Below are 25831 nucleotides of genomic sequence, written 5' to 3'. Positions count from 1 at the left end.
CAGCTGAAGGCCTGCACGGGTCTACACCAGCTGGAGTCCTGCACGGGTCCACACCAGCTGGAGTCCTGCACGGGTCTACACCAGCTGAAGGCCTGCACAGGTCTCCACCAGCTGGAGGCCTGGAGCTGGAAGGAGCGAACACAGTCCCCCCCATCTCTAACCCGGAAGCTATCTACAGTTGACAACCATGTGCAAATGGAAGTTTAGTTTTCCCCAAGGGAGTCTCAAACTACTGAGGGGAGACTGCATGCCCAGTACAGAATGGCTAACAGAAAATGAACTCAATGGCATATTTGGAGATTCCTTGGTCTCATAATGTCATGTCAGAGCTTATTCGTTTATCTATCTATCTATCTATCTATCTATCTATCTATCTATCTATCTATTTATTTAATTTTTTAACCCCTACAAGTTTTCTGTGTATATATCATAACTTCCAGTTTTGGGTTTTTATGGGATTCCTGGGTGTGTGAGCAAGTGGGTCTCTCTGTCTAGATCTGTTTCTTATGTCTTGTCTTGGGCTCTTTTCCTTCCGTTTGTTTGGCCATATTCCAGTGTTCTTTTTGTGTTATCTTACTTTTATTATTTCCCCTGAGAAGTCTGTTTGTTTTCTAATGAGAGACAGAAAGGGGGTGCATCTGGACGGGAAGGGAGGTGGGGAAGAATTGGGGGAGTACGGGGAGGGGAAAGCTGTAATCAAGATATCTGATACAAGAAAACAAACCTATTTTTAACAAAAGGGGGGAAAGATTTTGCTGTCTTTTATACTGTGGTAGGAGCTGGAGACCTTGGGGAGAGCAAATAAAAAAGAATATGGCTCAAAGCGAAGCGTTTGTGGGTCAAAGCTGACGAATCGGAGTGTCATAATAAGCTTCCACTGCCAACTTGATACAACCCCTCTCACCGGAGAAAGGACCCTCAATTACACAATTACTCAGTTACACTGTCCCTCTCAAATTTGTCTGTGGGCAAGCCTAGTGGAGTATCTTTTTTTAACTACTAATTGATGTAGGAAGGCTCAGCCCACTGTGGTTGGTGCCATCCCCTCGGCAGGCGAGCCTGGCGTGTATAAGAAAGGCAGCTAGGCCAGCTGGAAGAAACTTTCCTCTATAATTTGCTCCAGTTCTTGCCCCCAGGTTCCTCCCTTGAGCTCACCTGCTCTGGCTTCCCTCAATCATGAACCGTGTAATGTGTAAGCTGAAACAAATTCTTCCCTTTCCATGTTGGTTTTGGTCACGGTGTTTATCACAGGAACAGAGAGAAATCCAGGACAGTTGAGTTCTTCAGTCATTTGATTAAAGCAATGGGAAGCGGCCTGCTACCGTGGCTTCTTGCTCTCCTGGCCATCGTTTCTGACACAGAGCGTTGGAGACTAATGAAGCTGTGACCAGGGAGACAGCTAAGTTAAATGCTGCTCAGGCATGAAGACTTGAATTTGATTTCTAGTACAAGAAAAAAAAAAAAGAAAGAAAAGACAAGGCTGGGCATGGAGGCATGTGCCAGGATTCCCAAAGCTGGGATGCAGAGACAGGCAGGTCCCTGGGGTTCGTTGGTGAGCCAGCCTGGCCTAATCAGTGAGTTACAGTTCTGAGAGGGAGCTGTCTCCAAAGAAGAGGATGGCATTCCTGAGGATGCCTTCTAAGGTTGTCCTCTAGCCTTCACACGTACGAGCACCCACATGCTCGTGTATATGCATGTTTAAGACTAAGTGAAGCACGCCTTCACTACGGATTCTTTTCAGTGTGGATGTGTGTGTGTTTATGTGTCTGTGAGTGCCGGCATGTGTGTGCCGAGGTGGGGGATCAGAGGACCACCTCAGGTGTCCATCTTTACCTTCCATGTTCTCTTGAGGCTGGGCTCTCCCTCACCTCTAAAGATACTTGCTGGCATGAGAACTTTGAGGCATTCTCCCGTCTCCAGCCCTGTTCTCACCATAGACATGCTAGGATTCTGGACAGGTCTGGAGAGCTGTCCTCTCCAGGCCCTCACCCTTGTGTGGCAAGCACACCTCGAGCCACCTCTCCAGTTGTGCAGTTGCTGCTTTTCACACTGTTTGAGAATCACTAGGAAGAATCTGGGTGTGGTGGTATACGCCTTTCACCGTAGCACTGGGAGGCAGAAGTCAAGTCCGTCTCCGTAGTGTGTTCCAGATCAGCTGGGGCTACATAGCAAGACCCTGTCTCAAAAAATAAAATAAAATAAAATAAAAATCACTAGGAAGGCGTGCAAGACCCTGTCTCAAAATAACAACAGCACCAACAAGCAAAATCCAGGACCTACGCGAACTGACTTCCCTCCCTTCTGTGCTTTAAGGAGTGGCAAATTAAAGGGTTCATTTAGAGAGACTTTGATTCCAATGTAAAGAAAAGTCAATACGGCCAATACACTCCCAATTAAACTCGACGTACGGGAACACCTGTCTTTTCCAGCAGTCAACGCCACAACCTGAGCTGCTAGTCGGGCTAAAGCTCACCCTCCCAACTCTGCTAACTGTCCTGTGCTTCCTCCATTACATATTGTACGGCCCAGAGAGTCACCAGAAAACGACATCGCTGAATGAGGCCGTGTTGACTGGGTTTCTTGGTCGACTCGCCGTAAGCTAGGTGATATAGCATAAGAGGATGCTTCCCACTAACTACAAGACTCGACTCAGTGGACAGAGTTACCAGGGCTGAGATCTGAACCTCTTCATGGGTCTGCACGCCAGAGTGAAATAAACCTGGACTACCGAAGGCAGTCCTAGGAAGGGGATGGGAGCGGAGGAAAGGGAAATCAGAAAATTCCGAAAGATGGGGGGAGTGTGCAACTCTAGGGTACCTGGGTAACTGGGGGGAATTTTAAGATGAAGTTCCTCCTGCTGCGAAGTCTAAGTATGCCTCAGCTATTACAGACATTGGTTTCAGACTGAGGCTGACTTGCAGGAAGCCTTGGGTTTGAGCCACACAAACAGACAAGTGACTCTTCATTTTCCTTTCCCTCCACCTCAAATGTTTTACTTATTTATTAGGATTTATTTAGTTTTATTTTACGTGTGGGATTTTTGCGTTGTATGTATGTTTGTACCTTAAGAACACACGGTGCCCATAGAAACCAGAAGGGGGCATTGGCTCCCTTGGAACTGAAATTAGAGATGTTTGTGAGCCACTGCGTGGGTGCTGGAGATCAGAGGCAGTCCTCTAGAAGAGTAGCTGGTGCTTTTAACTTCTGAGCCGTCTCTCCAGCCCCCTCTAATCTTTTAGAACACACTGATACCCAAATGCATGTGTAGAATGAGTGAGTGGTACTTGTAAAATGTGGAAGAGCCGGGAGATGGTGGCACACGCCTTTAATCCCAGCACTCAGGAGGCAGAGGCAGACGGATCTCTGTCAGTTCGAAGCCAGCCTGATCTACAAGAACTAGTTCCAGGACAGGCTCCAAAGCTACAGAGAAATGCTGTCTCGACAAAACAAAACAAAACAAAACAAATAATAATAGTAATAAAACATGGAAGATACTTGTAGAGTGAACCCCGGGAAAGAACACACAGTCCAACCATAGAGTACTTGCCTGTCACAAGCAAAGTCTTGATTTTCATTCCCAGCACCACAAGGAGAAAAAGAGACAGAATCTGAAAACCAGAAGGATGGCCTGAGAATGCAGTCCTCGGGAATTCAGGATTCTTACAGACAGTGTAGAATCCCCCGCAGGGTTTAGGACAGGATTTGGAGCTGATTTGAAGTGACGTCGAAGGATAAAGAGCTTTGCACATTCACAGGCATGTCTGTATATGAGGGCGAGTCCCAGGCCTCACCCCTGTTCTACCTCCACCCCCCCCCCACTCCTTCTGACAGGTATTTCTTGCACTTGTCAACAATGAGGGCTGTCACTTGGGGTTGGCTGCTTAGCATAACCTTGAAGTCACACAGACGGGGAGAGACAGCACTCAGGGAGCAGACTCGCTTATACCAGCCGCCCTGTGGTAGAGAGGTAGCCCTAATGCCACCAACTCTATCAGAACAGGAAAGGGAAGCCTACACCTCCCACTTCTGGCCTACACTGCACCTCCTTGCCTCCTTTACCCTGAAGGTTTCTACAACTCCCCACTGGGGCTTCCTGCCCTAGCAGCCTCACTCCCAGAATTCCCAAAGTTGCCTCTCTCACAAAGGACTCCGGACTTCTCTGCAAGGAAGAACAGTTTTCTTTCTTTGATCCCTGGCCTTTCAAATCGTGCTCTTTTAGGCCTGCTGGGAATACCGGGCGAGCCTATTGAAGAGTCAGGTACCTCTTAATGACTTCTCCCTTTTCTACACAATGGCACAAAGACTCTGCCAAAGCTTTGAAACTAAACCCTGCGACTCCTCCAGGCTGTGCCTGTGCCATTATATAACAGGGAGCCCGAAGAAAGGGAGAGGGAAGGGGACAAAGCCCGTGGTTCTCTTGACTCCTTACCATTGTTTGTGTTTTCTGATTAACATGTGCACAGGGGCTCAGGGAGGTTCTGTAGCTTGCCTGTGGTTACACCCCTACTGGCTTGTGAGCTGGGAGTCCATCAAACTTAGAACCTCGAATGTGCAAGGCAGTCTACCACTAAGTCCCAGCCCCAGCTAAGGTCTAGATTGAATCGATCCTCGTCCATGCCCTGCAACCGATCCCCTACCTAGTGAGTGTTTCCAGGGAAGAGGCTAGAGCCATGGTCCAGAGGTGTGTCTTAGTTCTGTTTTATGTGGCTGTAACAGAATTCCTGGGACTGGATAATTCATAATGAATCAAAATTGACTCAGCCTATGGGTCTGGAGCCTGGGCAGTCCAGGATCCTGGGGTTTAACGTGGTGAACGATGCCACTCAGTAAGAAACTACGAGAAGACCAGGCCTGCGTTGACGGTACACCTGCTCCTGCCATACTGTTAGTACATTCATGGCAGTTCTGTCCTTGGGACATCTAGTTAAAACTGTTTACTTATTATTGGTGGGGGGATGCGTGACGTGTGTTGGGAGGATGCACGTGCAGGTCAGAGGACATTATGGAGTCAGCTTCCTCCTCCCACCTTCCCAAGGGCTCTCAGGAATCGTTCAGGTCGTCAGGCTTGCAGAGCAAGTGCCTTTGCCCACTGAGCCATCTCGCCAGCCTTTTAAAGGTCCCACATCACTTGAACACATCAAGAATTGAGTTCCTTTCTTGTTTTGTCTTGTTTTGTTTCATTGTTTTTGGTTTTGCATGACAGAGTCTCTCTGTGTAGCCCTGGCTGTCCTGGAATTCACTCTGTAGACCAGGCTGGCCTCGGACTCTGAGATCTGCCTGCTTCAGCCTCCTGAGTGCTGGGATTAAAGATACTGGCCACCAAGTCCGGCAAGAAATGAGTTTCTAACACACAAATTTTCGTGACACATTCTAACTGTAGTAGGGTACTAGGAGACCTAGTGTAGCTCTGTGTCTCTTCTCCGGATTGGAGAACAAGGTCAAGCTGCCCTGGCCTGCTCAGCTGGGTCTCCATGCTTGTGTAACTAAGGAAGAGGAAGAACACTTAGTAATAATAGATTTGGGAAGTATTTTGAAGAAAAAAAGAATCTCCAGCCAAAGATATTTGTTAACGTTTGGGAATCAGGAAGTACGGAGTTCATGAGGCCCAACCACCAGTGATCTCATCTGCCAGAAACACCAAAGTGGGTGATTCATGGTAACGCCTGGAGGCTGCACCCTAATTCCTGGCTGCTGAAAGCCTCGCCTTCCTCAGCTACGGCAGAGTGGTGACGGCTTCTGCTTTCCTTCAGGCCTAGACTCTCAAGTTGATGAAGGGAACCTCATCACTGGGAAAGCACCTCGGACAGGTGTGCACGCCGTGTGCCAGTTGAGGCTGTGAGTCTCGCCGCCTTCAGGAGCCAAACTGTGGCAACTGTGGAAGCCCTGCCGGGTTGCAAAGGCTGAGAGAGCAAACGCTGCTGCAACTGTGGAGTGAAGCACCTAAGACTGTCCCAGAGGCAGACAGGCTTTCCATAAAGGAGGAACACCTAAACCCAAGAGGGTGGCTGCTGCAATTTCAACAGTCGGTCATAAAACAAATGTTTTGCCTTCTAAAAAAAAAAAAAAATCTACACACCCAGGACAAAGAAGAAAAGTTGCATTATAGTAGTCTCCATTTCCATATGAAGTCACATGACCATGGTTAGCCTGTATAGCTGACTCCCCCTCCTTCCTAGTCCGTATTCTCTTTGCTTTCAACCAAAGTCACTTTAAGGGCCAGGACCTGCTGGCCCCGCTGCTGGGAGAGCTCTGAGTGGCAGCAGAGAAAGGAAGCAGTCTCTAAAAAGAGATTGTTTTTATGAATTTATAAATTTTCTTTTTATGAATGAGAAGTGTCAGCATGGTTTTACCCCCCTCTGGGGAAAGATAACGGTGCAGAAAAGTTGTAATGTTAAAAGCAGTGGCCTTGATCTTGACTAGGGAAGACGGAAGAGGTTTCAGCAAGCAAGTAGACAGATTGGCCAAGCTGGGAGCCTGCTTGGTCTCCGTGGAACACAGCAGGCAGAGCTGATGGGTAGAGAACACAGCGGGCCGAGCTGATGGGTAGAGAACACAGCGGGCAGAGCTGATGGGTAGAGAACACAGCGGGCAGAGCTGATGGGTAGAGAACACAGCGGGCCGAGCTGATGGGTAGAGGCCCTCTGGAAAGTGAGAACAGATGATGTGATTGAACTGGGGAAATTATGACTTCGAGGTTCTGTGCTGAAGAAAAATCTCTCGGGCTGGGGATGCGGTTCAGCAGTAGATCACTCGACCAGCATACTTGTGGGTCCTGGGTTCGGTCCCCACCCCACAAAGTAAATAAAAAAGAAAAATGACAGGTCTCTATGGAGATCGTGTGGGAATAGATTGAAGCATGAAGACTGAAGGCAAGGAGATTTTAAAGAGTCAAAGCAGCCAGAGCCGAGAGTAGTCTAGACCAGAGAGGGAAGAGGGCAGTGTGAGAGATGACGGCGTGAGAAACGTGTAAGCTGAGTCGCATGGTGCCTGCAGTGTTCGCTCTTTCACTCAGAGTGAGAGCCAACACCTTTTCCATGACTGCTCAGACTCTGGGCCATCTACTCAGCTTTCTGATCTTGATTTTAGTTTATCTTCTTGTTTATTTTCTGTTGGCCCATTGAGCCAACAAGCTCAGGTCTCCTGGGCTGGCCCACATGCACAACTATTGCCATCAACATGTCATGGAAATCTAGGCACGGCTTTGAGCATCTGACGGTGATGTCAGCGCCTCTGATGAAGCTGTGCGCAGTTTGAGCGTGTTTACTTGCACAGTTCATGAGTGTGAATGCTCACATGTAGAGCTGCTTGTGGGTGTTCTCAATTTGTCCGTCCTGGTCCACTTTGTTCTTTTACACCCCAGTCCCTGCCCTCAGAAATTATATTTAAGAACTCACTTGCCCGGTGGCTTGCAGTTGGGTTCAGCCAAAAAAGGTTACTAGTCCTATCTTGTCCCCGCAGGCCTGTGGGCGGCAGAGACTCTCTAGTGCTTTGTCATTCCTTGCTGATTCCCATAACTTTGCCAATATTTTATGACAATACTCCCTTCACCACACAGGTCTCAATCAGGCTGGGTTTGAGTACACCATCTGTTTCCTGCCAGGCCCTACTTAACACAGTAGACATATTTATTATCTTTGCGTTTCATTTCAGAATAGTACTGAGCCAAGTTACAAAAGGCGTGTTATAAAAAGGGGAGTTGGTCCAGAATGTGGAACATTTTACAGGCCAGTTGAAGTGCTTCTGCAGGAAACCAGTGGTTTAAAAAACAACAAGGGAGAAAGAACTGCAGATTAAAGAAAACTGCAGGGTTCAAGTCAACTCGTTGTAATATACAGACCTTTCCTAAATCTAAATGTGAACCAGCTCAGCCATAACGGGTCCTGAGGCACTCAGCAGTGACAGGCTGGTCACTCAATAACGCCAAAGAACTAACTCAAATTCTGTTAAACTTGACATTGACACCATAGATAGGTAAGAAAATCATCTATGCCTTCAGGAAGTGCGCACTGAGATGTGCAGAGTGAAGGAAGACAGCAGCCAGGATTTGCTTTACAACATTGTAACAAAGAAGCAGAAATCATGGAAATGGGCGGAGTCTTAGTTTTTTATTGCTGTGATTAAGACCAAGGTAGCATATAAAAGAAAACATTTCATTTGGGGCTCACCGTTTCAGAGGGTTAGAGTCCATGGTCATCGTGGTGAGGAGCACGGCAGCAGACAGGTAGGCATGGTGTTGGGGCAGGGGGCAGGAGCTCACAAGCACAAGGCGGAGAGGAAGAAGAGAGTGAGAGCTAGTGGGAAATGGCACGGGTTTCGGAAACCTCCCCCAGTGACACACCTCCCATATGGCCACACCTCCTAATCCCTCCCAAACAGTTCCACCAACTGGGAACCAAGCACTCAAATATAAGAGCCTATGGGGCCATTCGCATTCAAACCACCACAGGTGGAACTACAGCTAAATATTGAATTTCGGTGTTCATGCCTATGAGCACATTTCCTTCCGTTTTGTATGTATGTCATGAAAAACAGATTATAAACCAAACATTCCTTGATTGGATCTGAGGCCTGCTCCAGCCAAGTAATTCATATCTCCTATAAACCTAGTCAAAAGTCTGTGGCAGGGAAGGTCCTGGGGGCATGGAGGAGCATACTGTTATTGCTTTGCTAGACATACATGTTATCAAAACGCCTTCTAAATATTTGTTTGTTCCATGTTTTGTTAGGACTTCTATTTCTGTGAAGAGACTCCATGGCCACAAGAACTCTTATAAGGGAAACATTCATTTGGGGTCGGATCACAGGCTTAGCGGTTTGGTCCATTATTGTCATGGTGGGAAGCATGCAGGCAGATATGATGCTCAAGAAGGAGCCGAGAGTTCTACAGATGGATCAGCAGGCGTCAGGAAAAGAAGAGACACTGGGCCTGGATTGAGCATTTGAAACCTCAAAACCCACCCCAGTGACACCCTTCCTCCAACAAGGCCATACCTCCTAATAGGCCGCCCCCTGATAACCAAGCACTCAAATCGATGAGCCTCTGGAGGCCATTCCCATCCTATTCAAATCAGTCAGTGCCGCCGGAGAAGCACATCTGCCCTGGACATCAATGCAGACACTTAGGTCAAAGTGCCGAGAATGAGTGGCCTTTGGATAGTCAGTCCTAAATGGGACATCTGCAGCAACAACTCTGCCAGGTTCCTGGAGGAAGAGGTGGCTGGGCAGAAGGTAAGAGCTGGAGAATGGGGAGGGGGTTCTAAAAGGCTCTCTCCTGATATTGTGTGCCATTCATGAACTCACGCCTGTTACCTACACAAGACCTAGACAAAGTCAAGCCCACAAGATAAATCAGCCAACATCCTAGCGGGTAGCACTAACTGAACGCAGTGGTTATTTTAAGACAAAGGAGAAAACATGAGGGTGGAAAGGGGTGTTTTTCAGGGGTGTCCTAGGAACGTTGGAGGAGAAAGTGGATTGTGGAATGATCAAGAAACATTGTACACATGTATTAAATTATTCAGGAATTGATATTCTAACAACAGGAACTGGAGAGGCGACCCAGTGATTAAGAGCATTCACTACTCTTAAAGAAGACCTGGACTTGATTCCCAGAACCCACATAGTGGCTCCCTTCTATCTGTAGCTACAGCTCCAATGGATCTGTTGCCTTCTTCTGGCCTCTGGAAGCAGCAGGCACACACGTGGTACATGTGCATACATGCACGCTGACAAATCCCACATAAACATAAAATAACTTTTGTAAAGATATTCTAGAAACAAAAAGAAAAAGAAAATAAACTTACAAGATAAAATAACATTCATTATTTAGTATGACTTTGGTATGACAGAGTTGAGAGTCACCAGCAAACCAAGTAAAGAAACATGGGTGAGAGAAGATACTTGAGGCAGGAGCCTAGAAACTTCAAGTTGATGGCTGGAAAGATGGGAGGTGAAGCCAGGAGGCAGTGAGATTCTGAGAAGGTAATGAAGGTGGGGTCTCCATGACAGAATTTGTGCCTTACAGCAAGTAAAAGGGAGATCAGAGGGCTCGCTCTCTCTTTCTCCCTCTCTCCAGCCCTCCCTCCTTACAGTAGCAGTTAAAGGGAAAGTCTAATCTGCAAGAGAATTTAGATCTGGGTAGGCACATGGGCATCTCACTGTCTTACGAAATTGCATTTGTTTTGTTTTGCTTTTTGAGACAGGGTTTCTCTGTAGCTCTGGAGCCTGTCCTGGAACTAGCTCTTGTAGACCAGGCTAGCCTCGAGCTCACAGAGATCTGCCTGCCTCTACCTCCCGAGTGCTGGGATTAAAGATGTGTGCCACCACCGCCCGGCTTGAAATTATAACTTTAATAGCATAAATTTTCCTTGAGACTGGCCACTGGATTACACTTCAGATGTCTATGTAAAAAATCATATTATAACATTATATTATACACTATAAAGTGTCATAAAATAAACATTAAAAAAGTAATTGTTGCCTGCTAAAGTATGGGAACCTTGCTTTGTTTTCAACCTTTTCTCTACACCCAATACTGAAAATAGTATTCTTTTCTTTCTTAAATTTTTATTTTATGTGTCTGAGTGTTTTGCCTGCATATATGTCTGTGTGCTATTTGCATAGTTGGTGCCCAAGGAAGTCAGAAGAAGGCAGTAGATTCCCTAGGACTGGAGTTATAGACATTCTGGACCAACACATAGATTCTGAAAGCAAAACCTGGGTCCTCTGCAAGAGTAACAAGTACTTTTAACCTCTGAGTCATGTCTTCAACTCTCAACAAAACATTCCTGAGTAAATTAAGCATTACCTAAATACATGCGCAAATTTTACATATTCATGAGTTGGAAGACTTAACAATAGTTAGATATCATTTTGTTTCCAAAATGGTCAATTCAATGCAATATTCAGTTGTTGACTGAGGTTTTCTGTCCCACACAGTCCTGCAGTCATTCAGTCCCAAATACACAGAAGCCTACCTTAATTACAAACTGATTGGCCCATTAGCTCAGGCTTCTTATTAACTCTAATAACTTATATTAGCCCATAATTCTTGTCTGTGTTAGTCACGTGGCTCAGTACCTTATTCGGCGAGGCAATCACATCTTGCTCTGTGTCTGGATGATGAAACTTCCCTCTTCCCAGAATTCTTGTTGTCCACCTCTACTTCCTGCCTGGTCACCCCGCCTATACTTCCTACCTGGCTATTGACCAATCAGCGTGTTATTAAAAATAATACAAGTGACAGGATAAAAAACCATTGTCCCACAGGATTCAGTGGTCATTCAATACAATAGTCAATCAAACTCCCAGCAGGCACACACCTGTGTGTGTGTGCTTGTGTGTAAGATGACAAGCTTATGCCCAGGTACATATAACCAAAGGACCCTGAAATCTACTTATTAGTTTATTTATTTATTTATTTTTTGGTGTTTCAAGACAGAGCTTCTCTGTGTAACCCTGGTTCTCCTGAAACTAACTCTGTAGACCAGGCTGGCCTAAAACTCCTGCCTCAGCCTCCCAAGTGCTAGGATTAAAGGTGTGTGTGTGCCCCACTGCCAGGCAGACTCTGAATATTTTTAAATGATTTTTGAAAATGAAATTAAGAGTTGGAGAGATGGCTCAGTGTGTGTGCATGCACACATGCTGAATGTGTGCAGGTACCTGAGGAGGGTGTTGGCACTGGAGTTACAAGCCATTGTGACCTATTAACTGAGGTAATGAGAACTGAGTTTCTGTTCTCTGCAAGATCAACAATCCCCAGGAAGGAATTTTAATCGGCATAACTATACCAGGGAGACACAGGCGATCAACAGCTGTAGCCCCCTGCCTTCATGAGGGACCAAGATGAGCTCTCAGGTTATATAGACGAGGGACATAAGTGGCTGGGTGGGGGGAGGGGTGACAAAAATCATGCATCATTATGTCAGCCTTGATTGCTTGACTCTCGTCAGGATTGGTCAGGCAGGACCCTACAGCGGTAGCAAAGTCACTGCTGCGTGGGCTCCATTTCCACCAGCTACTGCTGCCCCTGAAGTCAGGGTGACCGCCAAGGCGCGAAGGAGATGAGTAAACTGGAAACAGAAACGTCAAGCTTCATTTCCACTCCTTTACTGTGAGTGTATCGGTGCTTTTGTCTGCATATGTATCTGTGCACCACATGCACATGCTACAGACGGTGGTGAGCTGCCATGTGGGTGCTGGAAAACAAACCTGGGTCCTCTGGAAGAACAGTCGGTGCTCTTAACCTCTAACCATCTCTCCAGCCCCCAGAAAGGCCAAGTTTTAAAGCCTGCTCTTAGCCACAGGACATTTGCAGGGCAGCGTAAAGAGTTGGTGCCTTTAGCGAAAGCAGACCCCGAGTCCCTATTACAGTAAGAGCATGTGTTTCATGTGCACAATGGTTCCAGCACCAGTGTGTAAACACACAGGGTGTGAAGAACTTGCCAGGAAGGTGGGAGGTCCTGTGTTTTCAACTGGGAGGAGGCTCCATGGTGAGTAATTGAGTTGTGTGGCTGCAATTCATATACCTTCTTGTATGTAAATTAAACTACAATAAATTTAAAAGTTTTTATTATGGGCTGGAGAGATGGCTCAGAGGTTAAGAGCCTTGCCTGCTCTTCCAAAGGTCCTGAGTTCAGTTCCCAGCAACCACATGGTGGCTCACAACCATCTGTAATGAGGTCTGGTTCCCTCTTTTGGCCTTCAGACATACACACAGACTGAATATTGTGTACATAATAAATAAATATTTAAATAAATAAATATGCTAATTCTTTTAAAAAGTTTTTATTATAGAAACATAAATGCATGATCCCACCGCCCACACACAAACTGATTATTAAAACAAGTATAACCCGAGGAATAATAAATGATCTCATTTCTAGAGATGTGGTCTGACTTGCAGTTATCTGCAAGTCTTTAACGGGATAGATGGAGGATGCACTTGAGGCAGAAGCCAACTGTCAGGTCTAGAAACGGCGGGCAAGCCATGAGGAGATGCCATAGCAACAGTAAAGGGACCTTACGAGAAAACGAGCTCCTTCTGGTCAGAAGGAGGAAGTCTCTGGCTCGAGCGAAGACCTAACATTCCATTGCACTGGTCCCTGACCTGGCTAAGGGAGCATCCTTTCTGAAGGTGGGTTCACTTGTGTTAAAGAGGTGTAATTGGAGAAAGAATTGGTCCGTAATGAGATAATGCGCTTTTCCTTCCCAGAATTTCCACCCCTTGCACAGGACCATGAGGTTTAGCTGGGTCTGCCTGCCTCAAAAAGGTATAACTAATCTTTCTTCTTATCTTCTGTGTGTGTGTGTGTGTGTGTGTGTGTGTGTGAGAGAGAGAGAGAGAGAGAGAGAGAGAGAGAGAGAGAGAGAGAGAGAGAGAGAGAGAATCTCTCTATGTAACTCTAGCTATCCTGGAACTTACCCTGTAAACCAACAGACCTCAAACTCAAAGATCCTCCTGCCTCTGCCTCCCGAGTTCTGGGGTTAAAGCCGTGTGCTACCACTGCCTGACTTCCTGTATTTTTTTTTTCCTTTGAGTGCTAGCCAATAGCCTAAGATAATTTTTCTAGTACCTTATTCCTATTTCTGAAGTCCTTGCCTCTGCCTGCCACGATGTAGCTGACCTCCACTCGGGCTCACCCCAAGTGAGTTGCTTCTCCATCTTCCTCCTCCTAGCTGTTGCCAAGACTTACAGGTTTTTCTTTTAAATTCTAATAAAATTGCCCCCAAGCTTCCATTTGGGTCTACTCTTAAATTCTCTTAATAATGAGACTAAAAACCCCAAGAGGGGGCCCTGATTTCCTGAGTATTCGTGACTCTTAGGGGATTCCCCCCAAATTTTCAAGTCACAGACATATGTGATACTCAAGGCAGGAAAATCTTTCAACACCACCCTCCAAAAATGAAAGTCAACCTTAGACCATAAAGAGCTGTCTGCCAATGATGTATGCAAATAGGCCCAACCAGCTACCAGGAAGGGGTGTTTGATCAGGCGAAGGTCGGGTTAGCCCAAGCCTCTTCCTTGGCCACTGGATCCATTTAAGGACTATAGAGCAGGATCAACTCCTCCCTAATGCCCAAGCCCATTTGCTAGAACTCAGACTTCTGGGAATTAACTCAGAAGTCTGAGCCTTGAAGGAAATGAAGGACTGAAGAGCATTAGGTTTTGGAAGTGGGGGTGGAGTCAAGGGAATGGGTTCCTGGGGAATAAGGAGATTATTGGAAGGGTTATGAATGCCATGGAAAGACAGACAGAGGGGCGAGAGCATGGCAGGGGCTCTGAGATAGTTCAGGCTCCAGCTCCAGGGACAGACAGTAGGCGGGTCTCTAGAGTGACAAGCTAGAGTCCCGGCAGAGGACCAAGCCCCCTAGGGATGGTAGTGCTTCACAGCAAGAACATAGAGCCAGGCTCTCTGAGTCCCAGGCAGGAGGCAGGGAAGGGAGCCGGAAGCAGGATGTGCTATGCTTGTACCCACTTTGATGTTGTTGGAAAGAAGTTCGGGGTGGCAAGGAAAGAGTGCAGCACTCTAATTAAAGTGTCTCAGCAAGGCACAACCATTTCTGAGCAGCAAGTGAACCAAGCTGGACATGGTGGCGCACACCTTCAATCCCAGCGGGCAGGGAGCAGAGGCAGCCAGATCTCTCTATGAGTTCAAGGACAGCCTGGTCTACTTAGGGAGTTTCAGTCCAGCCAGAGTTACTGAGTAAGGCTCTCTCTTCAAAGAAATAATGGTGCAGACTCACTCACTCACTGTGGGAAAAGGAAGATGGAAAATACCCTTGGTTTTGATTCCAAGGCAGGTGGTAACTGAGTCTTTCTGGCTTTGGTTGGGGTCTGATCTCACAGTCTTTCCTGACTGACTAGTTTTAAAAGAATCTGAGCAAAGAAACTGAAGGAAATCAGGAAATCAAGTCAGACAGCTGAGTCCTGAGAATACAGCAGGGTCTCTGCAATATAAATTTTACTGGGCAGGGGGATTGAAACATTTATATGACAGTATTACAAGGTGAATTGATAAAAAGATTTGAATTCATGCTATGAACTAAAAGCTTTACAGTGTTTGACAGAAGTGACATTACTGACAGTTAGCATTTCTTACAACATTGACGCACTTCCCAGGTGAGAATTCTGGCGCCAGGATCACCTCACTGGCAGAGTCTTAGTGGAAGCCTGTATGTATCTGATGGGGGTAGAGGCACGGCTGCATAACTGTGGTCTAAGTACAGATCTTAAGAATCAAAGGAAACTCCAATTCCCAGACTCCAAAATGCAGCCCAAATATCCAGAAATGAGCTCAAGTTGGATTATTGGAGGATTCCTGGTGGTTAGATAAAAGCCAGTGTACCTCAGGACTTACGAAGCCAGCTCCTGACTTGGAAAGGAGTCATTTCCCTTACCTCTGACTGAAGGGACGTGCGCCTACCTGTGGCACCTGTCAGCACATCAGAGCTCATGCTGGCCTCTAAGCTCCCTCAGTATCGCAAGCACCTGTTACACATTTCAAAGTCCATGCTAGCATCCTAGCCCTTCTTACAGGAAGGAAGGGAGGGAGGGAGGGAGGGAGGGAGGGAGGGAAGGAGGGAAGAAAGAAAGGAAGGAAGGAAGGAAGGAAGGAAGGAAGGAAGGAAGGAAGGAAGGGAGAGGAAAGAAACATGACCGCTCCTCAGTACAGTAGAGAAAAAAAAATTGTTATAGATCTTATGGGAGAGCATATTTAGATCAGGGAGGCAGGGACATCAGGGAGAGTTCAGAGTGGACATCATCAGATTGAGCTATGCCATGTGAGGAGAGGGGAAGGGAGAGAGGAGAGAGGGGAACCAGACAAAGCAGCTTGGAGGCCCAAAGGTACAAAGGGAGTGGAGTAACCACAACAGTTGGATTATATAGGGAAGGGCAGCCCAGCCCCTGGGGCTGGAGAGTTCAGGGTCAGGAGCAGGTAAGCCATCCAGGAGGTCCCTGTAACAGGTAGGGAAGTGGGGTACAGGGAAAACCTAGTAGCCGGTGCTTTGTTGAATAGGCACCTCGGTCATTTGTTCCATTTATCTGCTCCCCTATTGTAATCTCCTGTCCCTCAGCTCCTCATTCTCTCTATAGCCCCACTATTCTTGCTGTGCTCTCTTTGCTCCCTCCCGAGTCTTCTGCTAGGTTCTCTCTAGTCTCTGTTTTCTGCTATTTCCCCCTCACAGAAGGCCCTGGCCGGGACCAATCTGCTTCTTTCTCTCTGTGTTCTGGACTCTTCCAGCTGCCTCTGGCTGTTCTTTCTCATATCTACAATAAAACCCCTCCTTCCAACCATACACGGATTGGTCATGTCTTCAGTCTCTACGCAGGCCAGATTCCAACGTCTTACAAGTAAGACCCAAAACAAGTCGTGCTTGGTGCTCAAGGAAATAGCAGAAACTTAAAATTATAGGGAAAGAAGTAGATTCTCCCCAAACTATCTGATATTCTATTCTGTTTCTGTTCCCCTTCCCCTCTTAGAACCTGGGGGTGCTGGGGTTTTCCAGGTTCTGGGGCTCTTGATGCTGCCTGGGAGTTCCTGAAGGAAAGGTGTTATGACAGTGGTTGCTGTGACTGTCCTGAAAGATGAGAGCCCCAGAGGCTCTGAGTTTTGTATCTCCTAGGAAACTACCAGGAAGGCAGATAATCCCTTCCGTCTCCCTCTACTTCTATCTCTGGTTCCTTTAGAATATCTCACAGTCTTCTCAAGCCACTTGGCCACATTGTATCACCTAGATGGCAAGGACCTGGCACACCCATCCCAAGCTAGTTTCAAAGGCATTTCTGTCAGCGGAAAGGCAACTTCCCTGGGAGGTGAACAGTCAGGACTCACCCAAGGCCAAGCCTCTTTAGAGCTCAGTCCTCTCCCGGAACCAGCCTGAGGCCACAGCAATCAGGGACTTCCTTGATTGCTCTGGAGATAGGAGCCCTATCCAGTCCCTGGAGGAGAAAGGGGCTGGATTCTAGAATCTGGAGTTAGATATGATATGAACACACAGTCCCTCACGGCTTCTTATCTTTCTTTCTCTTTTCCCTGACTCCTACTGCCAGGTGCTGATTTATATCCTAAGGACAATTTTCCTAGACCTTGTCCTAAGGAGCGCACACTTTAGCTAGAGAGACAGACCTGTGCAATTGATTTTCATTTCTCTTCCTGTCTGTGCCTTAAAGTCTCTACAAATAACAAATTAGCAAATACTAGACTGTTGATCTCTGGGGAGACATGGAGGTTAGATTCCTGAAAGTCTCTGCTTGTCGCATCATTGCCAATTGATCAATGCATAACATGTGTGCTTCTACTTAAAGACACTATTGAACAAGTATTGTTGACTCATTCCCATTGATTTCATGACTGAATGAAGCTTACTTCACATACGAATTCTCTCTGTAAGGCACTATCGCCAGCTTCTTGTCAATAGCCTTTGATAGTATAGTTGAGAGCCATTTTAAATAGTGAACTCACCCAGAGGAGCACAAAGATGCCAGTCACACAATGGCACTAAACAGACCACACATAGAACAATGGTGAACATGATGGGTCAGAAAGAAAGAAGTCAAGAAAATGCCCTTTTCTATTGTAGCTTATTACGAAGGTCAGGTGTGTCTAGTTGCCACTCAAAAGTCAGTACACAAAAATGTCATGTTCTTTCTCATATGCATGTATAAAAAGTAAGAATGTGACCACCCCAAGGTGTGGCTGGGGAGGTGTCTTGGGTTTACTATTGCTGTGGAGAGACACCATGACCACAGTCACTCTTATAAGGAAAGCATTTATTTGACTGATGTGGGATGTCTTTCTGTACATTATGTGTGACTCTCATTGGTTGATAAATAAAACTACTTTGGCCTATAGCAAGGCAGGATAGAGCCAGGTGGAAAATCGAAGCAGAGTTACTGAAGAAGGGTAAAGTCTAGGAGACACCATTCAACCACCCATGGAACAACATGCCAGCAAGCTGGTAATGCCACAGCCACGTGGCATTACACAGATTAATAGAAATGGGTTAACTTAAAGTTGTAAGAGTTAGTTAGTAATAAGCCAGAGCCATAAGCCAAAATTTATAAGCAAAATTAAGCCTCAGAGTGCTTATTTGGGGACTGATAAGCGGGAGAGAAACTTACAATTACAATTGAGGATGGCTCGATTACAGTTTCAGAGGTTCAGTCTATTATAATCATGACTGGGAGCAAGGCAGTGCAAGCAGACATGATGCTGGAGCCAAGAATGCTACATCTTGCAGGCATCAGGAAGTCAACCGACTGTCACACTGAGGAAAGCTTGAGAAAAGAGATCTCAAAGCCTGCCCCCCACAGTGATGCTTTTCCTCCAATAGGGCCATACCTCTTTTGTGGGTGCCACTCCCTTTGGGGTCCATTTTTTTTCAGACCACAGAAGGGAAAGTTTTTATTATAGATATGAGGGAAAGTACAGTCAGAGACATCTGGAAGAGTCCACAGCAGGGAGAGAAAGTAGTAAATTAAACCAGGCAAGCACATGAACTATGGGGGGGGGAAGTGGGGGGAACAAGAGAATCGAGGAGAGGAGGATGAAAGAGAGAGCAAAGAGGGCTGGAGAGATGGCTCAGAGGTTAAGAGCACTGACTACTCTTCCAGAGGTCCTGAGCTCAATTCCCAGCAACCACATGGTGGCTCACAATCATCTATAATGAGATCTGGTGCCCTCTTCTGGCATATGAACATACATGAAAGGAATGTTGTATACATAATAAATAAATAAATCTTTAAAAAGAAAAAGAGAGAGAGCTAAGACCAAAAAGAGTGCATGGCTGAACTGGCAGGCTTATATAGGAATGAGAAGTTGGGGGGAAGAGAAGCCCATGAGCTGGAGAAGTTTAGGGGTAGGGGGCAGGTTGAGAAAAGCTGAGAAGAGCCTTAGGGACTTGTGATACTGAGGGAGGCTGGAGGCCAGCGCGTGCGTTAGTATGCTAATATGCAGCACAGATAGTCATTTGTCTGGAGTTTCTTTTGGACCTAATAATGCAGATCCTGATTTACAGTGTCATCTATTAATATCTGTAATGGATTAAGTAAAATGCTGCAGGATCCTTGAATCCTCGGTGGCTGCAGTGGCAGAAACGCTGCAGGTCCCCAAGCGGTGCAGTGGGCAGGGGGCCATGTGGCAGCAGGCAGCGAATAGCGGGTCCCAAGCACAGCCAGTCCCAGGCACGGACAGCACAGTTCCCGAGTGGCTGCAGCGGGCCACGAGGAGAGACAGATGGGCATGCCAGGAGACCACACTGCAGGTCTCCAAAGGCAGGGATCCAAGCAGTGGTGGGCGGGAGACAGAGACATGGATAGGCATGCCAAGTAGAGAGGGGCTGGATATTTATTTATTGGGTTATGGAAGGAAAGAGGGAAAAGGAGAGACGAGAGACAGACAGACAGGGGAAGGGGAGAAGTGGGGAGAATGGAACAAAGCAGAAGCTGCCTCTTGTGGACAGACGGAAAAGGAAAGCACTTGGGCTACAAGCAGGAAGGAAGATCTGCCGGCCTCAGCGGAAGTGGGAGGGAGTGGGCGGGGCTTGTCTCTTAAAGGGACCAGAGAGATCATTACAACGTCCATATGCAACAAGGGTAAGAGTGGGTTTAGACTACAAAACCAGCAAGGAGACCATGAGAGGAGGAAGAGCTGTTGAAGAAGGGGATATGAGGGTGTGGCAGATGACCTTAATTGTCAATTTGACACAGACTAGCCACTGAGAAGAGACGCCAGAGGAGGATTGTCTACATTGGGTTGGCCTAGGCATATCTGTACAGGGCCATCTTAATTAGATTTACGGAGACGGAGTGTACTGCCACCTAGACAGGGGGTCCTGAGCTGTATCAAAGTGGAGAAATCAGACTGAGCACAAGCAAGCAAATGAGCACACTTGCGCTGTTTCTCTCTGCCCTTGACTGGATAGGGTGTGACTGTTTAGAGCTCCTCCCTTGACTTCTCACAAGGGACTGCAATCTGAAATTGTAAATCTGAAGTAAATCCCTTTCTCCCCTAAGTCACTTTTCGTCAGAGTGTTTTTATCGCAGCCACAGAAATGAAAGTAGGATGTGACATGAAGGCAGAAAAGGGGCTATGGAGGGACAGGCGTGGACAAGGGAGCTGGAAATGGCTCAGGAGAATCAGCAAAATGATTTTTTTTTTATTTTTAAAAATGTATTTATTTTGTATGTATGAGTGTTCTGTCTGCTTGTATGTATGTAGACCACATGTATGCCTGGTCCCCAGGAAAATCAGAAGAGGGACGTGTCTCTCCCAGGACTGGAGTTAAGGATAATCGACTGCAAGTCACCATGTGGGTGCTGGGAATCCAGCCCAGGTCTTCTGCAAGAGCAACAAGTGCTCTTAATCACTGAGCCATCTTTGCAGCCCAGCAACACAATTTTTGCTTGGAATATCAGAAATATCGGCATACAGTATATGCCGATTTTAAAAATGTCAGAAATAAAGCTGATACAGTATATGCCGATTTTAAAGAATATTCTTAAAGCCAACACTAGAGAAATGTGAATTGTGTAGGAAGGCAATTTAGTCAAGAGCCAGAATTCTTAAAAGATGGAGGCGTGTGCTGGCTAGTTTATGTCAACTTGACACAAATTAGAGTCTTTGGAGAGAGGAGGGAGCCTCAGCTCCCTCCTTAAGATCAGGCTGCAGACATGCCTGTAGGGCATTTTCTTAGTGAGTGAAGGGGGAGGACCCAGCCCATTGTGGGTGGTGCCATCCCTGGGCTGGTGGTCCTGGGTTCTATAAGAAAGCAGACTGAGCAGACCAAGGGGAGCAAGCCAGTAAGCAGCACCCCTCCATGGCCTCTGCATCAGCTCCTGCCTCCAGGGTCCTGCCCTGTTTGAGTTCCTGTCCTGACTTCCTTCAGTGATGAACAGCAATATGGAAGTTTAAACCTAATAAACTCTTTCCTCCCTGTCTTATGGTTTCTTTTTATGTGAGGAGACACCATGGCCATGGCGACTCTTATAAAGCAAAGTATTTAAATGGGATGGCTTCCTTACAGTTCAGAGGTTCAGTCCATCATCATCACAGTGGGACATGGCAGCGTGCAGGCAATTCCCATGCTAGAGAAGTAACTGAGAGTCTACAGCTTGCAGGCAACAGGAAGTGGTCAATTTCACAGGTAGTAGCTTAAGCACAGGAGACCCCAAAGCCCAATTCCACAGTGACACACTTCCTTCAGCAAAGCCACAGCTCCTAATAGTGCTACTTCCTTTGGGGTCATTTCCTTTCCGACCACCACCCTCCCCAAGCTGCTTTTGGTCATGGTATTTCATCACAGCAACTGTGGCCCTGACTAAGACAAGCGACTGCCGTCCTTAGCACCCCATCTTACAGAATGCTGGTCCAAGAAAACCCTTCTATAGAAAGGAAAGGGGCCAGGATCAGGAGACTAAATGTTTGGTAATATTTCTATCAATCAGGACTTGTCTGGCTAGAACTTTTCAGTTGCCCTTGGCTTTTCGGGGCTGGTTCCTGCTAGACAAACACATTAGTTCTCTGCGTGTTAAATCTCACAGCATTTTAACTGCTTTCCTTCCCCTGACGCCCAGGACTGAAGAACAAGGGAAGCTGCTGTGCGCTCTGTTGCCATCCGAAGCTCTTTTGTCTAGATTCTGCTCAGCTGAAGAAAGATCGCACAATAGCGAACATTTTAACCTCTCTGGTGAAAATTCTCTTTAGAAGTTAGATGGCAGCCAGGCAGTGGTGGCACACACCCTGAACCCAAGCACTCCGAGGCAGAGGTGAATGGATCTCTGTGAGTTCAAGGCCAGCCTGGCCTACTTCACGAGTTCCAGGACAACCAGGGACACACAGAGAAACCCTATCTTGAAAAAAGAAAAAGTCAGAGTGCTAGGCAAAAGGAGTGAATACAACCTTGCAAAAGACAACCCAAAAAGGAATGGCCACTGTTGCAGCTGGAAAGCGTCCATCAGGCTATGCAAAGGTTTGGCTTTTCTGTGCCTGCCCATGAATGACTATAAGTGTTGGTTAGGCGCTACACAGAGAAACCCTGTCTTGGAACCACCCCCCCACACACACAAAGTATTGGTTTTGGGGTTACCATTAGTTTCTGCAAGCAGGCGACTTCACAAATATGGAATGTGCGAGTGGTGAAGACCACTGTGTATGTCCCCAGAGGAGTTCTGTGGCTTGAATCTAAAACATACCTGTTGAGTGCATGATGCTGTTCGGGAGGTTACGGGAACTTCCCTAGGTGTGCTGAGCTGGAGGGAGAAGGTGACTGGGAGATGCCTTTGATGAAGGGTGTCGCTGGTCCCCTCTTCCCTGCTTCCTGTCCACTGTGAGGGAAGTATGCCCTTGTGCTTGTTCCTTGTGTTCAGCTTGACCACAGGCCAGCATAAACAGAGGGTGCAACCGTGGACTGAAACCGTGGACTGCAACTGTGAGCTAAAACAAATCCTTTCTCCCGCAAGTCGTTTATGCCAGGTGTTTGTCCCAGTGGTAACTGGTCTGATTAACACAGGGCCCTGGAAGAACCTTTCACCCAGGCCGAGGGAATCAGAGCAGAGTCTCTGTGCCCAGTGCTCAGGGAGGTCTGTGCATGAAGTCCAAAAGCTAAGTCATGTGGTACAACAAAGAACGGATTTCTTTCCTGTTACCAGGTAATGCCTGGATTTATTTTGTTTTATTTTTTTTTCTCTCTTAGAAATGAAGTCTTCTATTTTGCCGCATCTCCTCCCTCAATCCTGAACAGTAAAGCCTTCTGCGAAGGTGGAAATGTTCTCTGACAGCCCGGTCCATAACCTCACGTAGCTATGAGAACCTGGAAGGTGACTCTGTGTGAGGAAATGAATTTTAATTTTTAATTGTGTTGAATCTAATTTAACCATAATGAATTTAACAGTCACAGTGGAAGTGGTTATTATGGCCCATGATGCAGTTACAGCCCATTGCATGTTGTCTATGCAAGGGTATGCCTTTGAACGTAATTTTTGAAACCTATTCATTTTGCAGTGGCAATGATGCAGCTCACACATACCCACTTTATGCCCCATTTCTTACTGAGTTTACTTGTTTAGTTTTTTAGCTGATTTACTTGGATTCTCTTGGAATAAACATATCCTTGACAAATGAAGGTAATTTTACCTAGTCTGGGTCACTTTTTATTTTATTTTCTTATCCGGTTGCATGGGTCAGTGCAGTTATTTATGTTGTCTGCTTCTGTGGTCCTGAGGGTCAATCCCAGCGCCTTGTCTAGGCTGAACAAGAGCTCTAAGGAGCTACATCTCCAGCTGTGTAGCCCAAGCTGGCCGTTAACTCATGATCTTCCAGCCTCCTCCACACTGGGCTTATAAGCATGTGCCATTACTCCAAACATTGCCTAATGTAGCTTACACATTTATATTGGTAATGGGCGAGCCTGATTATAATTATTCTTGTTCTCACCAGTGAGTTCCTTCCTTCCCACCCCTAACACCCACCCCGCCTTTATTTTTTTCAGTGTTAGGAGTTGAACTAGGAGCCGTGTGTTCTGTAGGCATGAACAGCGGAGCACCTAAGTGTGATGTCTTTCCCAGTTATATGGAAGTGGTAGAAACATGTGGCAGATACGCCTTCTGAACTTGCTGCTCTTCTGGGGACTTCTGTGTTGCCAAAAAGGAGTGTCACTCACTGTTTCCCGAGTTGAAACTCTGGGCACCATTTTCCCCTCTTCTTCCCTCTCTCTTCGCTCCCTCCATCTGCTCCAGGCTAATGCGCTGCCAAGCCATCCTCTCTCTTCTCTCCTGCCAGCACCCAGGTGGCATGTTCAGAACTTCATTCATTCTGGGAACATTACACAAACAGCTTCTTCATTAAAAAAAAAAAAAGTCTTCCTACTTAGCCTGGTGAGATGCTTGAGCAGGTAAAGCAAGTGTGCCCTCTCATGTCACATACGTACACACACACACACACACACACACACACACACACACACACATACCATGATCAGTGTCATCTTTCTAAAAATTAAAGTATATATCTATATTTTGAGTTTTCCTGCTTTCTTTTCTTCTACTCTTGCCTCCTTGAGTCTCCCCCTAGAAATAAGTTTGAGATCGAAATAAAAGAGACCACAATTCCAACTGCAGTGTGTGGACAAGGAAAACTTTACTCCTGGTCAAGAGAGCAAACTCAGGGCGGAACCGTGTCTTTTTCCCATTGGCTGTCATCCACTTCACAGTCTTATCCAATTGGCTAGTCCGAAAAGAACAGGAAATGAAGGAAGAAGGGAAAGGGATCTCTGAGGAAGAGGAAGGGGTCACTGCTCTGGGCCATCAAGTTCCTGGAATGCGACAGGAGCTTTAAAGGCTAACAGGGAGTAAAATGTTTGCATACAAGTCTTACTAGGTGAGGAAAGGAGAAAGATTTTAGTTACTTGTACTAAACACAAGTTTCATAGTCCTCGGTGTAATGGGAAAAATAAAATGCTGCGGGATCCCGAGTAGTTACAGTGGCAGAAACACTGCAGGTCCCCGAGCAGTGGCGACAGGCAGTGGGACATGTGGTGGCAGGCAGGGGGCAGCGGGTCCTGAGAGCAGCCAGTCCCAGGCAGGGACGGTGCATGAGCCCACGCCGCAGGTCTCCGAAGGTAGTGTGTCACTACCCTGCCCCATAAGAAGGCGTGGATGGGGTTTTGTGTCTCCACTGTAAGCTGTGTGTCACTACCCTGTTCCATAAGAAGGCATGGACGGGGCTTTGTGTCCCCACTGTAAGCTGTGTGTCACTACCCTGTCCTATAAGAAGGCATGGATGGGGTTTTGTGTCCCCACTGTAAGCTGTGTGTCACTACCCTGTCCCATAAGAAGGCATGGACGGGGCTTTGTGTCCCCACTGTAAGCTGTGTGTCACTACCCTGCCCCATAAGAAGGCGTGGACGGGGCTTTGTGTCCCCACTGTTTTTGGGTTTTTTTTGTTTTGTTTTGTTTTGGTTTTTTTTTTTTCGAGACAGGGTTTCTCTACAGTTTTGGAGCCTATTCTGGAACTAGCTCGTGTAGTTCCAGGCTGAACGTGTAGTTCAGGCTGGTCTTGAACTCACAGAGATTCGCCTGCCTCTGCCTCCTGAATGCTGAGATTAAAGACATGTGTCACAACACCCAGCTAAAGATTTATTTTTCTTAATTTGGACGTGTGTGTGTGTGTGTGTGTGTGTGTGTGTGTGTGTGTGTGAATACCACATGTGTTCAGGTCCTGATAGTCCAGAAGAGGGCAGTGGATCCTGCGGGTGCTGGGACTAACCTAGGTCCTCGGGAAAGCAGCAAGCGCTCCTAACTGCTAAGCCATCTATCTCTCTTGCCTCTAGAATTGTGAATTTCATTTTATTTTTAATTCGTCAGTTTGTTAATGTGTACTGTGAGGGACACACACCATGGCACACATATGTGGAGGACCAAGGACAACGTGTGACAATCGGGTCCCTTCTTCCACCATGTGGTTCCTGAGGATCAAACTCAGGCCAGGCTTGGCAATGAGACCCTTTACCCATTTAGCCATCCTGCCGGCCTTACGTCCTGAGATTATGTGTTACTCCACCAAGAATTCAAGCTCTGTGCCTGTCCACCAATGTTTTTAGAGCCTGCAGGTGCGTTACATACGGCAGACTCCCTGTAAATATGGAATACTATTTCAGATCAATGATCTGTGTTTTTTTTTAAACAATGTGGCCGTCTTGTCCTAATATCCCAGTAGGTGGCGCCAAGAGCACACCTGGTCCTCTGAAGTGGTGGGAGTTGGTGCGGGGTAGGGGGATGTAAATAGTTGAGGGCTAGGACCTGGGCCAAGACCGTGGTGGCTGCAGTAATGCG

The 25831-nt window shown here is 46.7% G+C and overlaps 1 long non-coding RNA gene across 1 annotated transcript; it reads left to right on the top strand.

Annotated features, from left to right (window-relative positions):
* Positions 1-8162: 8162 nt before the first annotated feature.
* LOC146895165 (uncharacterized) lies at positions 8163-23124 on the top strand. The gene is made up of 3 exons (XR_015000912.2): positions 8163-8221; positions 8727-9228; positions 22696-23124. It is a non-coding gene; the product is annotated as an uncharacterized LOC146895165 (long non-coding RNA).
* The last annotated feature ends 2707 nt before the right edge of the window (positions 23125-25831 follow it).

This window comes from Myodes glareolus, chromosome 3 (genome assembly GCF_982192425.1).
Source record: "Myodes glareolus chromosome 3, mMyoGla1.1, whole genome shotgun sequence".
Taxonomy (NCBI): Eukaryota; Metazoa; Chordata; class Mammalia; order Rodentia; family Cricetidae; genus Myodes; species Myodes glareolus.
The sequence above is the reverse complement of the archived record's forward strand: the minus strand, read 5'-3'. Positions and strand labels throughout refer to the sequence as shown.